Source organism: Dama dama, chromosome 19 (assembly GCF_033118175.1).
Source record: "Dama dama isolate Ldn47 chromosome 19, ASM3311817v1, whole genome shotgun sequence".
Taxonomy (NCBI): Eukaryota; Metazoa; Chordata; class Mammalia; order Artiodactyla; family Cervidae; genus Dama; species Dama dama.
In genome coordinates, this window is record NC_083699.1 from 59260582 (window position 1) to 59275325 (window position 14744).

A 14744-nucleotide genomic window follows, 5' to 3' on the forward strand; every position below is an offset into this window, starting at 1 on the left:
AGCCCCATCACAGTTGTAATTAAGAAAGGGACTGTGAAAAAAAAAAAAAGAAATGGACCGTGAAACTTGGTGTTCAGGTGTTTCCCTTTAGAACATAAGCTTGGTGGGGGTCAGCACCATGCCTGCTTTTCCCACAGTTCTACTGTCTTCAGCACAGGGGCTGACATACTAGAAGCACTTAAGAAATAGGTGTTGAATGACATTGGCTGACTGAGAAAGCCAACTTTGGGTGTCCTACCCAAACATTTTAACCTGTACTCTGTGGATTAGCCCAGCTCCACTCTCAGACTTCAACATGTTGATCTTTATTTTGTAGACTCTGAAGTAATGTTTAAACTCCTAAAATTATGCTTAAATCAGAAAATCTAAAGAACAGCTTAAGAGAATTAATCACTCAGTCCTGTCCAACTCTTTGTGACCCCATGGACTGTAGCCCACCAGGCTCCTCAGTCCATGGGATTCTCCAGGCAACAATACTGGAGTGACTTGCCATTCCCTTCTCCAGGGGATCTTCCCAACCCAAGGACTGAACCCAGGTCTCTTGCATAACAGTTAGATTCTTTACCATCTGAGCCACCAGGGAACATTAATGACTTTAAATATTCAGGCTTACATGGAGATTGCAGGAACATAAGGGAAATAACAGGGAGTGGTATTTAGGAATATTTTTAAGTATCAGTATTGCCCTGGGCATTTTTCAAGAGTTAGAGGGTTTACAGGATAAATACTTAGGATTGTCATTGTGGGGCACAGAGTGAAATTACATAATTTATTTCCTTGTTTTTGTGTCTGACGTCTGTTCCCCTATTAGAACTCAAGTTTCATGAAGGTAGAGAATTTGTCCTATCTATAATTTTATCCTCTGTGCTTAGAATGTTATTTGACACATAGTAGGTATGCCATAAATATTTGATTGATGAATAAATGGTAGACATTTAATCAGTCCTATGTTGATGAATAGATTAACTGCTTATTGGTAAATACACAAAAAATACAGTAACATGATGAAGTTCTTATTTATTCATGCAACAAATAGTTTTAGTTTTTCATATATACCTGGCATCATCATATCCTAGAACAGTGTCCAGCACCTAGTTGTTGTTGTTTAAGTTGCTCTGTCGTGTCTGACTCTTTGTGACCCATGAACTATAGCCCACCAGGCTCTTCCGTCCATGGGATTTCCCAGGCAAGAATACTAGGATGGGTTGCCATTCCCTTCTCCAGGGGATCTTCCTGGCCCAGGGTTCAAATCCACATCTCCTGCATTGGCAGGAAGGTTCTTTACCACTGAGCCACCAGGGAAGCCCCTAGTACATACTAGGTATCCGTTAAGGATTTGGTGAGTGAATGAGCAAATTAGTATTCCAGCATACTCAAAGATGTTTACTTACTAAAGGTATTAGTTTACTAGAGCTGCCACAACAAAGTGCCTCAAACCTGAGAGGCAGAAATTCTTGTCTCACAGTTCTAGAGGCTAAATACCCAAGATCAAAGTGTCAGTGGAAATGGTTCCTTCCAAGAGCTCTGAAAAAGAATCTGTTCCATAGTTCTCCTCTACCTTCTGATGGTTTGCTAGCCATCTTCGGTGTTCCTCAGCTTATAGAAGCATCACACTAATCTCTGCCTTCATTTTCACATAGTGTTCTCCTCATGTGTTTGTCTGTGTCCAAATTCCCCCTTTTAAAAAGATACCAGTCATATTGGATTAGTAATCCACCCTGCTTCAGGATTGCCTCATCTTTATCAGTCATATCTGCAATGACCCTATTCTCAAATACAGTCACATTCTGTGGTTTTAGGGGCTAGAATTTCATCATGATAATTTGAGGAGGACACCATTCAACCCATAACACCAGAACAGCAGGGACCTTTAAAGTTACACTCTATTTTGAAAGTATCAATTTCTCAAAATAGCATCTAGTTTTATAATTCTATATGGAAATCAATGTGATATTAATACAGCATTTACTATATTACACAAAAACATGTATGTTTACAGAGAGGAAACTGAAGAAAGTTCTAGAAGCTTAAATGTACAGAACTCATCTCGCTAAAGGGTGTATGACCAGACAATGGGTTACATGGGAAAGACTGTTAAGAGATTTTGAAGAGATTTGTGTATGAATTCAAAGCATTTGGATTTTATTTTACACATATCAAGAAACCAACTCAGAAGTCAAAACTTATTGAACTGTAGAAAGGTATTAAAAGGAAAGATGAATTTTATTATATGCAAATTATTTATCAATGAACCTGACTTTAAAAACAAAGAAATAAAGCAACAAGGTGGAAAATGGATCTTAGGAGCCAGCAATCAGAGGTTTTTGGAGACCTTGGTCATTTAATTGGCAACACAGGTAGACAAACCAGATTTTATTGTGTTGAGGAATGAATCGGTTTAGGAAGCTTAAAAGTGGTTCAAAGGAAGGAAAGACTGTGTCCACAGAAGATGATCTGTTGTTTGTTAGTTTGTTGTGATTGTTATTGTTTGTTTCATATGTGGGTAACTGAAGCATGCTGGCATGCAGTAGGAAAATGGAAAATGCAGGAGATAGAAGGAGTAACTGATATAGTAAGATCCTGGAGGAGATAATTAATGCTAGAGAAAAAAGTATCTGAGATGTCATAGATGGGTTCTGACAGAGGTAGCATGATAGGACTGCCATTTGATAGCTCTGTCTTCTGTTTGAAAAGAAGGCAAGGTTAATACAGTAGCTGAGAATAAAGGGTAGGAGGTAAGTTGCAAGCAGTTAATTACATGATAAAAGGGAACTGGGGACTGAAAGAGGAAACTGACTAAGAAAAGATGAAAGAACTGTAAAGTAGTTCCAAAACCCCAGCTCAGGTTGGAAACCAGAACTCTGAAGGGGCACCAGGCTATCCAGTTTTGTAATTTTCCCTCAGCTTTGCTCAGCAGCCTGGAAGTTGAGGCAAACATACATGAATGGGTTCATATGGCCTCAAGAACTAGTGAGAAACAATTGAAAGTCATAGATGAAGAAACTGATGGCAGATGTCTTAAAAGCTAACCATGAGGGCCCAGACTGGTAGAGAAGAAATTGAAGATTAATAGTCTAGGAGAAAAGAGAGAAAAATGAAAGTCAAAAGTCATGATGAGAAGGTATTTATTTTCTGAAGCTGTAGATATCCCAAGAAGGAAGTCTGCCCCTACCACATGTGTCTTTTGCCACTGGTCCCAGAGAAACCACAGAAAACAGACTGAACACTTTGGAGGACATAGACTGGACTTAGAAACATAGCCTGGAAGTCAGAGTTTCATTCTCAACTTTGCCAATAACTTAAGACTGTCATTATCACAGAAGGCTGACCCTTAGGAAAAGAATGTACTTGTATATATTAAAGTGGAAGAAAAAGGAATCTTCCATGAGACAATGGTGAAAATTGGCAAGGGACAAATATTTTTCCTTTCTGCCTCAGATTCCAAAAGTATACTGATGTTTTCCTCAACACATGCTCTCTTTTTTCTTATTTTAAGATTCTCTATTTATTCTGTAAGAGAGTCTCCAGAGCTGGCACCCTTCTTTTGGCACTCATTCCTGCTTTCTGGGTTTCCTCTTTCTTCTCGCTTCCTCTCGTCTCTGGCCATTGAATGTTGTCATAGTCCCAGCATCCTCCCCCACCCAGTGACCAAATAAAGGATTCCCATAAGCTCTGTGTTGAAATTTTTTTTCCAAGAAGGCAAGGCTCAAAATGTTGGTGCTTGGTTAGAGAATACATTTAGGTACCTCACAGCTGACACCATCCAGCTAATCCTTCTTTCTCTGTGCATTCAGATGAACTTAAGCATCTCTCTGTAGTATTCATAAGGAGACCCCTGGTCCTGTGAGCCCTGCCTCCATATGTCAGAGTGGCAGAGTAACCAACCATGTTATTCACTGTGAGATACCATGCTCTAGTTATCCTTTATTTGCTTGAATGACTGTAATGAACATAATAGACAGGGTTTAGTAGTTCCCTAAACCCAACAAGAATTCCTAAATTCCTTTCCTTGGTATTCTCAGAGATAAGTCCAAAAAATAATTTCAGGGGAATTTCAATAGACAACTCTAAAGCCCCTTTCTCTATACAGATATAAATCCTTATGAAATTCCATTTTTCCTTTTTTTTTTATGTTCATGATTCTCTTATAGCTCTTTCCAGTGATGCTAAGAAAACCAGCTGGTCTGGAGATTAATATGACCAGACATACCATGAATTTTTTAAATCTCAAAAGTCCCAGTTTCTAGTTCTTGGTCAATCAAATATAGGTTGTATTTTCTTGTGTATATATAAATGTACAGTATGTTATCATAAGTCTACTCTCATTTTCGGGGGGAGGGGTCTCACTGTTTCCTAAAATTTTCTTAAATGCTTCTTTGTTAGAAATAGGCAGAGGAAAACCTGAAGAATGGAGGGAGAAGTATGACGTGATAGAAAGAGAAAGCATATTAAGGAAGAAGGGAAGTCAATGAGGAGATGAAAATAATAGTGATTTCCCTTTTCCCTAGTCCCCTCAGAGCACTTTTATGTTTGGTTTTGATATTTCTCTCACCTAATGCCCCCAGATGATCTCTTCCTAGCAATGTGCTCTACAAATATATATATATATATATATATACATATATACACATACATATATATAGATACATACATACATATATATATATTTACATTCTTACATATATATATATATATATATCCCACATATATATATTTTTTCTTTCACTGCCTGTGAATATCTCCTCCTGCTCTAGCTACTTCATACCCTCTCCAGCAGACTCCAGGGACTTGGACCCAAGGCTACTAGTTCCACTCTCCCTTGGCCCAGGCTGGCATGGAGAGTGTTAATGGCTGATGTAAATCTGAAAAGAACTTAGGCAATAATTTGGTTTTACTTTATTAACATTCAAAATATAAACAGATAAACTGCATATTGAATTCATTAATTCATCCTCTTCTGTTTAAAAAGATGAAAACTGCATTTTTAAGAAAGGGATTGATTGGTGTCATGTACATATTCATTCACTCCTGTTTATACAAGATAGTGAGGATATTAACATGGAGGCAGAACAATGGCACTTGTAATTCTTTCACCACTGTTTATATGAGAAGAAAGTATCTGAAAAGAAACAGGCAGAGAATGTTTGCTGCTCTGTACATACATTAAATGCTTGTGTTTTTGTGTATAAGGCATTTGAGGTGGAAAAATTTAACATGTTGAGGAATTCATGTTCTTCATACCATGTTCACTGTAACTAAGACCTAAGATAGCTAAGTTCAAAAAAGACTAAAATATAATGGCAGGGTACCTCCTTACAAGGAGCACAAGGACCAGAGACATGTGCTCCATTAAATCCTTCCAGAGACTGAGCTTATTTAAAGTTATGATCCTCTATTGGGGTCTGAAGTGTTCTTCCCAGAGAGTAGTGAGTGTTGTGTCTTGGAGACCACTGACTCATAATTTGCCTGAAACTCAAGATACGTATCTCAGGAGTAGAGACCCCATCAACTGTTCAAAAAAAGAAAAGAAAAGAATGCTGTTTTAAATAAGATCATAAGGATCCGTTTCAAATAAATAGTACTGGGCAGACATATATGATTTTTCTTGACTGTTTGAAAAAGACAAGGTAGTTGATGGTGGGAAAGGGGTTTCTTACCTAAGTTGAAATGAAATGAGTTGATAACATAGGCCACAAAGGGTCAGATTATTGATAAGGGCTTAATGGATGTTGGGGTTTCCCTGGGTGGGGCTAGCGGTAAAGAACCCACCTGCCAAAGCAGGAGACAGAAGAGACCCAGGTTCCATCCCTGGATCAGGAAGATCCCCTGGAAGAAGGGCATGGCAACCCACTCCAGTATTCTTGCCTAGAGAATCCCGTGGACAGAGGAGCCCGACAGGCTATATAGTTCATAGGATCTCAAAGAGTCCGACACAACTGAAGCGACTTAGGACGTGCCAGTTCTTCCCTGTAGCTCAGATGGTAAAGAGTCTGCCAGCAATGCAGGAGACCCAGGTTCAATCCCTGGGTCAGGAAGATCCTTTGGAGAAGGGAATGGCAACCCACTCCAGTTCTTGCCTGGAGAATCCCATGGACAGAGGAGCCTGGCAGACTACAGTCCATGGGGTTGCAAAGAGTCAGACATGACTGAGCAACTAACACCGTCACCACCACCACTGCTACTACTACTAATGGATGTCACAGGGCAATTGAAAAGAGTGAGTGAGGAACGAGAAGTTGTCATAGCAGATGGTTATGTTTAGGATAACTTAGAAGAGTGCGCTAGTAACCTATCAGTAATATTGGAGACATAAAAACTGTAAAGTATACATTACAGTAGAGGTCCTTGAGAGCTGCAATGGAGTCTAATCAGCAGGGTAATTAATAGTAGACTCTGGAAAAACTTCTGTTAAATTAATGAATGAAAGCATGCCTCCATATCGACAGTGCTTTGCATGTTCTCCTGTATCTAACTAATTCTCAAGGAAGGTTCAGACACTGTGTTAGGCTCAGTTAAAAACACAGATATCTCTCCAATTGGAGAGCTGAATTTTCTCAAGAGCGTAGAGTCACTAATTCTAACTGGTTTATTCATTTCAATCCTCATTCACATTTCTATTCTTGTTCCACTTAGGTAAACATATTTTATTGCAGTTGGACCAATGTTACATGCAAATGATGAGAAATGAGATTAGAGAAGTAGTGAGGGATTGGACCCCATAGACCTAAGTCCTTTAGAATCCCAAGAAGCAATGATGGGCAGAAATCTTTGAAATCAAATGAAGCAGTTCCAGTCAAAGACTGGAGGCACTGATATAAGAGCTTGATTTGGGCTATAAATCAAATATACAATTTCCAACCAGTGTAAATAAAAACATTGTTCATCCAGCACTTTTTTTTGCCTATTAAGCCAGTTTTACCAACCTAACACTCTCAGTTGGCAACCACACCTATAAGACACTTAGGAAGAAGTATTCAATTGTTTTAGAACTTTCATAAGGTTTTTAGTTCAAGAGCATAGGACTTAAGACACTCTAAACATGGATTTTAAATATAAGATGGTTTTCCCTTGTATTGACTGACCACTGTGCTAAGAATTACAGAATTCCTGGCTATTAAATAGTGTGTGCATAAACCATTCTGCAAAGGAAGGAGAGGTTAAAAGTTCACACAAGATGTGCATGTTATCCCACCAAGCCCTACCAAATGAGCCAATCTGCCACAGTTAAGCTTTTGAGAATGCAAGAGATATTATGGTTTGCCTAAAATGGGACATTCACAAAAGGTCATTTTCTTGTCCATTTATGTATAAATCGCTAAAACTTTGAAGTTATATACTAGTATTACTGAGAGGAATTGCTGAGAATTTTTCTTATCACATACGAGAGATGACAGACTTAAAATCTGATGGCTCTTTTGATAGCTTCTGAAAGAACTAGAACTTGTCTGGCTCCATTTGTCTGGCCAAGATGTATTTCTATGATTTATCCATGGAGTTTTTAGCAGAACCTTACACTTACTGTCTAAATTAATGATATTCTCTTCTTTTGCCATAACAAAAATCACGCTACACTATATACATTATGTTAAAGATTTTTTATTTTAGCATGTGGCCATATTCTGTAAAAGCTTTTTCAGTTTCATCATGTTGACAAGCTGATTCCATTAAATCACCCACCATCATCATGTTCACTTTTTTCTTTTCTTTTTTGAAAAGTTAGAAAACAGCGATCATCTCAGAGTTTTCAAGACATTCACTTTGGCAAAAATAAATCTGGAAAAACATGAGCCTATTCCTTGAAATGGAAAAAGGATGGGTTGTGTCATTCTTCTCATTGGCCCTTGTTTTTAAGTTGTTAAAGATGAGGAAGGAGGCTCTGGGTCTTTTTTTTTTTTTCTAGTAAAAGGAGATTTAAAAAAATTTTTCTGGATACAGCTCAGACTTCTCTACCACAGTATTTATTATGTATTATTTGTTATTTAAAAATAGAAATTTCAGTAATTTGGACGAATATCATGAAAGATTTCATTCAAGCATTTTTGATCATTTCTGCACTGCTGATAAAAAGTTATTTGGTAATGTTTTAGGGTCACACTGCTGTTTTGAATTAGAGCAGACATATCCTAGCTCTTCCAACACCATGTTTTCCTCACTGAGAAAAAAAAAAAATCATCTGTTCATGCTACTGCTGGGTCATTTAAAACACTGAGTGGATGTGTGAGATGAGGGCGGGGTAACCCTCAGGATGGAGTTAATTAGCTCTGTGGGCATGTGGACGGGTCACTTCCTCAGGATCTACTCATGCAAGAGGAACCAGGCATATACAGACTTATAAAATTAAAAGAAAGCCATGAACCCTCAGACTCTGGGGCACAAACTGATTGCCTTTGGAGATGAGAAATACTGCCTTTTGTGCATGGGTATTTTGGGTTTCATTGGTCAGAGACAAATGGACTTCCCTTAAAGTGTCTGGTGCAGGTCAGACACTGAAAATATATCTACAGTTTGAGAAGCCTCTGGCAAATCTGGTGTTTTTTGAAATTTACCTCTGCCGACTCTTTTTAAAGTCATATCTTGCTCAATGTCTTGTAATGTGTCTTATTTTCTGGGTCTCATCTTGGAAACAATGTAATTTCTTCCTGAAAGTATGAGTGAATCCTTTCTATTTTCATAATTGTGTTTCATAGGCTGACACCGGTTCCCTGCCTGCTGAGATCAGCTCAGCCAGGGTTTGGCCTGAAGGATTCTGCTAGGCTGTTTACAATCTAATCCTTTCATGAAGTGAAAGGTGAAACAGCAGACAGAAAACATCAATTCCTAGGCCATTAATAGGTGAATACAAGTATTCAGGTATTTATAAGTAAATTTCACCCACAGGAAAGATACTATGAAAAAGTCTACTTGAGCACATGCTCCAAAGAGCCAGGAATGAATGGCAATTAACCAGGAGGAAATCACTAAGGAAGAACATGTTTGTAGTGTCAGAGGAAACTGTTTATGTTTCCTTATGTTTCTACCTAAATTACTCTGACATCAGTAGGAACACTTCATAGAGTGTATAGACAGAAAGTCCCCAAATGTTTATAACTTTCAAACAGAAATATATATATATATATATTTATTCAGTTCAGTTTGGTCGCTCTTTGCAACCCCATGGACTGCAGCACGCCAGGCCTCCCTCTGCATCACCACCTCCCGGAGTTTACCCAAACTCATGTCTGTTGAGTCGGTGATGCCATCCAACCATCTCTCCTCTGTCATCCGCTTCTCCTCCCACCTTCATCTATAAATATATATATAATATATATATGATATATGCATATGTATGTATATATCTTTATTTGCAATTAAACCATTGCAATTAAAACATTGTCTCTTGAGATAGGAAATCAGGTAATAAAGCTTGGGCAATAAAGCTGCCAAATCTATAGTCCAGAGCAGAGTCCACCGTGACCACTCCAACCACCACCACCACCACCACACATACACAAATACAGAATCACCAAATACCTTCTTCATTACCTTGGAAAAACCTGAATTTGGATCTTGTAGAGATAGTTAAAAATGCCAGTTCCCCTAAGAAGGAGTACTAAAGCATTTCAATTAATAACTTTTCAGATAACTGAGAGCAGGTTGCAGTTGGGGAGGATGGAGAACTGACTGTGTCCCCAAAGAGGCAGTCCCGTTCACATTTGTTTCTTTTTCTTCACCTGCCTAATGATAGGAATGTGGATGTGAGAACAGGAAGGGATGGAGTAAGGAAGCCAGGAGTAAGTTTTATGAATTCTAACAATACTTGGACTGCAAGGAGACCCAACCAGTCCATCCTAAAGGAGATCAGTCCTGAGTGTTCATTGGAAGGACTGATGCTGAAGCTGAAACTCCAATACTTTGGCCACCTCATGCGAAGAGTTGACTCATTGGAAAAGACTCTGATGCTGGGAGGGGTTGGGAGCAGGAGGAGAAGGGAATGACAGAGGATGAGATAGCTGGATGGCATCACTGACTCGATAGACATGAGTTTGGGTAAACTCCAGGAGTTGGTGATAGACGGGGAGGCCTGGCATGCTGTGATTCATGGGGTCACAAAGAGTCAGACATGACTGAGCGACTGAATTGAACAATATTATCAGCTTCTTGAACCATAGCCTTTCAAATTTCAGTTGCTGGTTAGCTTGACACCTTTGCTGTTCAACTCATTCTTCACATTTAAAACAGCATAAGGAATGGCTACGTGAACCAACCATAATGGTAGATAGGTTATCAAAGTCAGCTAAATACTGGCTTTATTTTCTGAACTGATATTGAACAAAATGTTTCTCTTGAAAGGTGTTAAGCCTCTATCCTCCCAGCTCCTGATCACAGCAATAACCAACCTCCAGAAGTCATTAGTGTAGACAAGAACAATATCCTCCAACAAGTCAGCTGTGAAGAAATTGTCATAGTTTATCTCTGATTTGTGTCCTTCTGAAAATAATGGTTTGAAAGATAAAACTACATTTCTCTGTCTTGATCTCTTTTTTTAACCAGATCTTTACAAGTAACATTGGGACTGATTTTTTTTTTTTTCCTAACAAAAGTTGAATAACACTCAAAGGCTTTAAGTAGCCAAAGTCCATCTTTAGAAATAGCTTTTCTCTATAATGTACTGCCAACTTCTTATGTGTGTGTATTTTGACCTTCCTGATACCTCTGCTATGGGCTGCCTGTTGATTGGTACATTTTAGTGCTTTGCTTATAAGAGTTGGGCAATAGTTCAGCAATCCAACCCAACTCTGGGCCATAGATAGAAAGCGCTCATCTTCTATTTAAGAAATGTGGCAAACTACATGAAATGAATTTGGTTCAGACAAGGTCTTTGGAACTGCTCATCTAATCTTGTGTGCTTGTATGAAATGGACACTTCTGCTGAGCTCCAAAGCTGAAAGGTAAATAGATAAGAAAGTCAGTAATTTGCCACCCCTGTTAGAGCTCTCCCTGAGTCTATCATTAGATTTACATTCTTAATCATATGGAGCCCATTTTGGCCATTTAAAAGTATTTGCTCACCAGTTCTCGTGATGTCTTTGAAGATAGTCCTGGGAATAATAACAGTGAAATCTTATATAATATTTTGGTCTTTTTTCTAACTTTAAAAAAAATTGAGTATTGAATTTATATGCATATTCATAACAGGTTTATTAAATATTCAGCTAAAATGCCTTAGACATGAAAGAATTAATTGTTAGAATGTTTCACTCTAGCTAACCATTATGTTAAAAACCATAGTAGATTCAAGTATATGTTTGTTCAATTCTGTTTGAGTAATTAATATACACTTGGCAAATTGAATCGATACATAAGCAGTCTATAAACTATTTTGAATTTAGTTACAGACTTCTTGTGTCACATTGTCCTCTTCAAACCATAGAATGTATTTTATTCAACTGTGATGTAATTCTATACAATTCGGGGAATCAGCATGTTATAGGATTTTGCAGTAATATAGAGCAAAACGAGACTAGAGAAGCTATTGAATTCACCCTCCTGACTGGAGATAGAGCCGCTTTTATTCCATCCGAAACAGAGGAGGATCTTTCCTATTTTTAAATAACCGTGAAGATAGAAATTTCGTAACAGCTCTTAGCAATCTACTTGATTATTTACCACTTGTATATTTAGGATGTTCATCCTAAAGTCTTAAATTCTCCACTGGACAGTTTAATATCATTTTGTCCTAGGACAAAAATGCCTATCATTATCCTCTTTACAACCCTTCTTATAGTCAGAAAACTATGAAGATATACCTCAGCTCTTTCTTTTGTAAGCGATATTATTTCAGTTTTTTTTAAACATTTATTTTTGTTTTTATAGCTCTTTCTGTACACAAATGGAATGGGGGAGTATTTTTAAAAGGTCTGTCATACATGATGCCCCTGAGAAAGGCACTGCATATTTTAATTTCACTGTGCTGATGTGGAAATAGCCACAGCTTTTTCATTATATGCTGATGGACAGAGCATTTGTGTTCATTTAACCTTGAGGTTGAAACTTGTTCCCAAAAAAGTAACTGACTCATAGCATTGGCTAGACCCAAGAATAAAGAGCATCAGTTTTCCTAATCTTAAAGGCTCATCTTGCCCCCACTCTGAAAATGCACTAAAATTAACTTTTCCTTGACCTTTTCTGGTACTATTCCTTTACTTAACAACTTTTTTCTATCATCTTTGTCTCCTAAAATAAATAGACAGCATTTATTCAACACACATTGGAGGGTCCTGCTGTGTTTAGGACACTGTGCTAGGCTCAGGGGCAGAGGTGTCCTGGGCGTGTTCAGGGAGAGCAAATAGTCTGTCACAGTGTGTAAGGAAGCAGTGGTGGGGGAAAACAAGAGAGGTGCATTGGGGCTAGATCCAGATCATGAAAGATCTGGGATTGCTGTTAAACAAATAATTGGTGGTAACAAGGACAGAAGTAACATTTTCCAATCTGTATTATGGAAAGCTCTTATCAAGTCTTTAAAACACAGACTGTACCCACATTGTCCTCTTGGTTTAGTATCTAACAGACCATCGGGTAAAAGTACCTGCTTAATTTATATCTTTTTATATAAATTCTGTGTCATAATTTTTCCCTTTGTATTAAAAAATTCAAGGAAACCATTTGAGTAAAGACAGCCTTCTGTTCACACTGATCTGGATGGTTATTCCTCCTGCTGTGCCCGTATTTATTCCAAAGCCCTCTGTACACTAACATGTTACTTTCTGTGTTTATATATTCCAAGGAGTCTGGAGAAGAGTTTGTCCTATAATAGGCACAACTTTTTGTACCAAATGGCATTAATGATGGGCTGTGAGCAGCATTATGACCAAGTGTTTCTACTTGATTGGGCCACATGATAGCAATGCCAGATCTTTACAGCATCTCCTGTTTGCATGCATGCTAAGTTACTTCAGTCGTGTCTGACCCTTTGAGAGCCTATGGACTATAGCCTGCCAGGCTCTTCTGACCATGGGGTTCTCCAGGCAAGCATACTGAAATGGGTTGCCTTGCCCTCCTGCAGGGAATCGTCCCTGACCCAGGGATTGAACCTGCGTCTCTCACATCTCCTACATTATCAGGCAGGTTCTTTACCCCTTAGCACCACTTGAGAAGCCTTTTCAGTGTCCCTTAAAGAATATTAATGTACTATATAATAAAAGGTCCTGGTACAACAATCCATTTGGAATCTATAAAACTATAACTTGGAGAGTTTGAAATATGGAAGGAAAAGTTGTCTCGAGTCAGATTGTACAGAGCTCCTAAACTGTCATCATGCCATCCAGTTAGGTTTGTTTTAGGAGCTGTAAGAAATTGTCCTAAATATATTAAGCAAATTCAGTCCCTGACATTACCTCCTACCCTGCTCTGCCACCCCTCCCAGCCCTACTGATTTTATTTCATTTCTAATTCCTCAAACTTTCTATCTGTAAGAAGCAGGAACACTCAGGGAGATTTGTGTGCGATGGGGTGGAATCTCAAGTTATATCTCAGCAATGTCTCAGGCTCAGAAATGGTCCCAAATCTAACTGCTGAACTTGAGTTTTTTATTTTTTAATTAATATTTTTTATTAAAGGATAATTGCTTTACAGACTTTCGTTGTTTTCTGTCAAACCTCAGCATGAAGCAGCCATCGGTATGCATGTATCCCCTCCCTTTTGAAACTCCCTCCCATTTCCCTCCCCATCTCGCCCCTCTAGGTTGATACAGAGCCCCTGTTTGAGTTTCCTGAACCATACAGCAAATTCCTGTTGGCTATCTATTTTACATACGGTAATGTAAGTTTCCATGTTACTCTTTCCATACATTTCACCCTCTCCTCCCCTCTCCCCATGTCCATAAGTCTGTTCTCTATGTCTGTTTCTTCCTTGCTGCCCTGTAAATAAATCCTTCAGTACCATTTTTCCAGATTCCTTATATATGCGTTAGAATACAATATTTATCTTTCTCTTTCTGACTTACTTCACTCTGTATAATAGGTTCTAGGTTCATCCACCTCATTAGAACTGACTCAAATGTGTTCTTTTTTATGGCTGAGTAATATTCCATAGTGTATATATACCACAACTTCTTTATCCATTCATCTGTCGATGGACATCTAGGTTGCTTCCATGTTCTAGCTATTGTAAATAGTGCTGCAATGAACAATGGGATACATGTGAGTTTTTTATTTTTTAATATTTATGAATTTGGTTGCATTGGGTCTTAGTTGTGGCATGTAGAATCTTCATGGTGTCAGGGCAATCTTCCGCTTTGTCACAGGGACTCTCCAGTTGTGATGCACAGGAGTTGTGGCATGTGGGCTCTCTAGTTGTGGCACGTGGGCTCCAGAATGTGTGGGCTCAGTAGCTGTGGCTCATGTGTTTAGTTGCTCTGCAGCATGTGAGAATCTTAGTTCCTGACCAAGGATCCAGCCTGCCCCTATATTGGCAGGAAGATTCTTAACTACTGGACCGCCAGGGAAGCCCTGAACTTTAGTTTTTGAATTCTCTCTTTTTACTGATCATGATTTCATCATCTAAATTTTGAAGGTAGGCATTATTCAGAATTATCATAGTATTTTAAAGAATGGTAAAACATCACTATGATATTCCTATTGTTCTTCTCAAGATGGTCTTGAAAAGCAGGCCCCCAAGATATGAATGACTATTTGTGGCATTTGTAGTCAGTCTCCTTAAGACCAAGAAACTTGCAGGAGACCCCTGAGTACCTAATGGGAAATTGA

General features: G+C 38.5%; 1 protein-coding gene across 45 annotated transcripts in view; it reads left to right on the forward strand.

Annotated features, from left to right (window-relative positions):
* ZBTB20 (zinc finger and BTB domain containing 20) overlaps positions 1–14744 on the forward strand; it is an 846735-nt gene that overhangs the window by 647778 nt on the left and 184213 nt on the right. For 3 of the 45 annotated variants that reach the window (XM_061167144.1, XM_061167138.1, XM_061167150.1), the window contains one exon: positions 13720–13797. The exons of the other annotated variants lie outside the window; for them this stretch is intronic. The gene's annotated coding sequence lies outside the window, so the exon portion shown is untranslated. Of the gene's footprint in view, positions 1–13719; positions 13798–14744 lie in introns of those variants that run through there. 45 annotated transcript variants of the gene reach the window in all.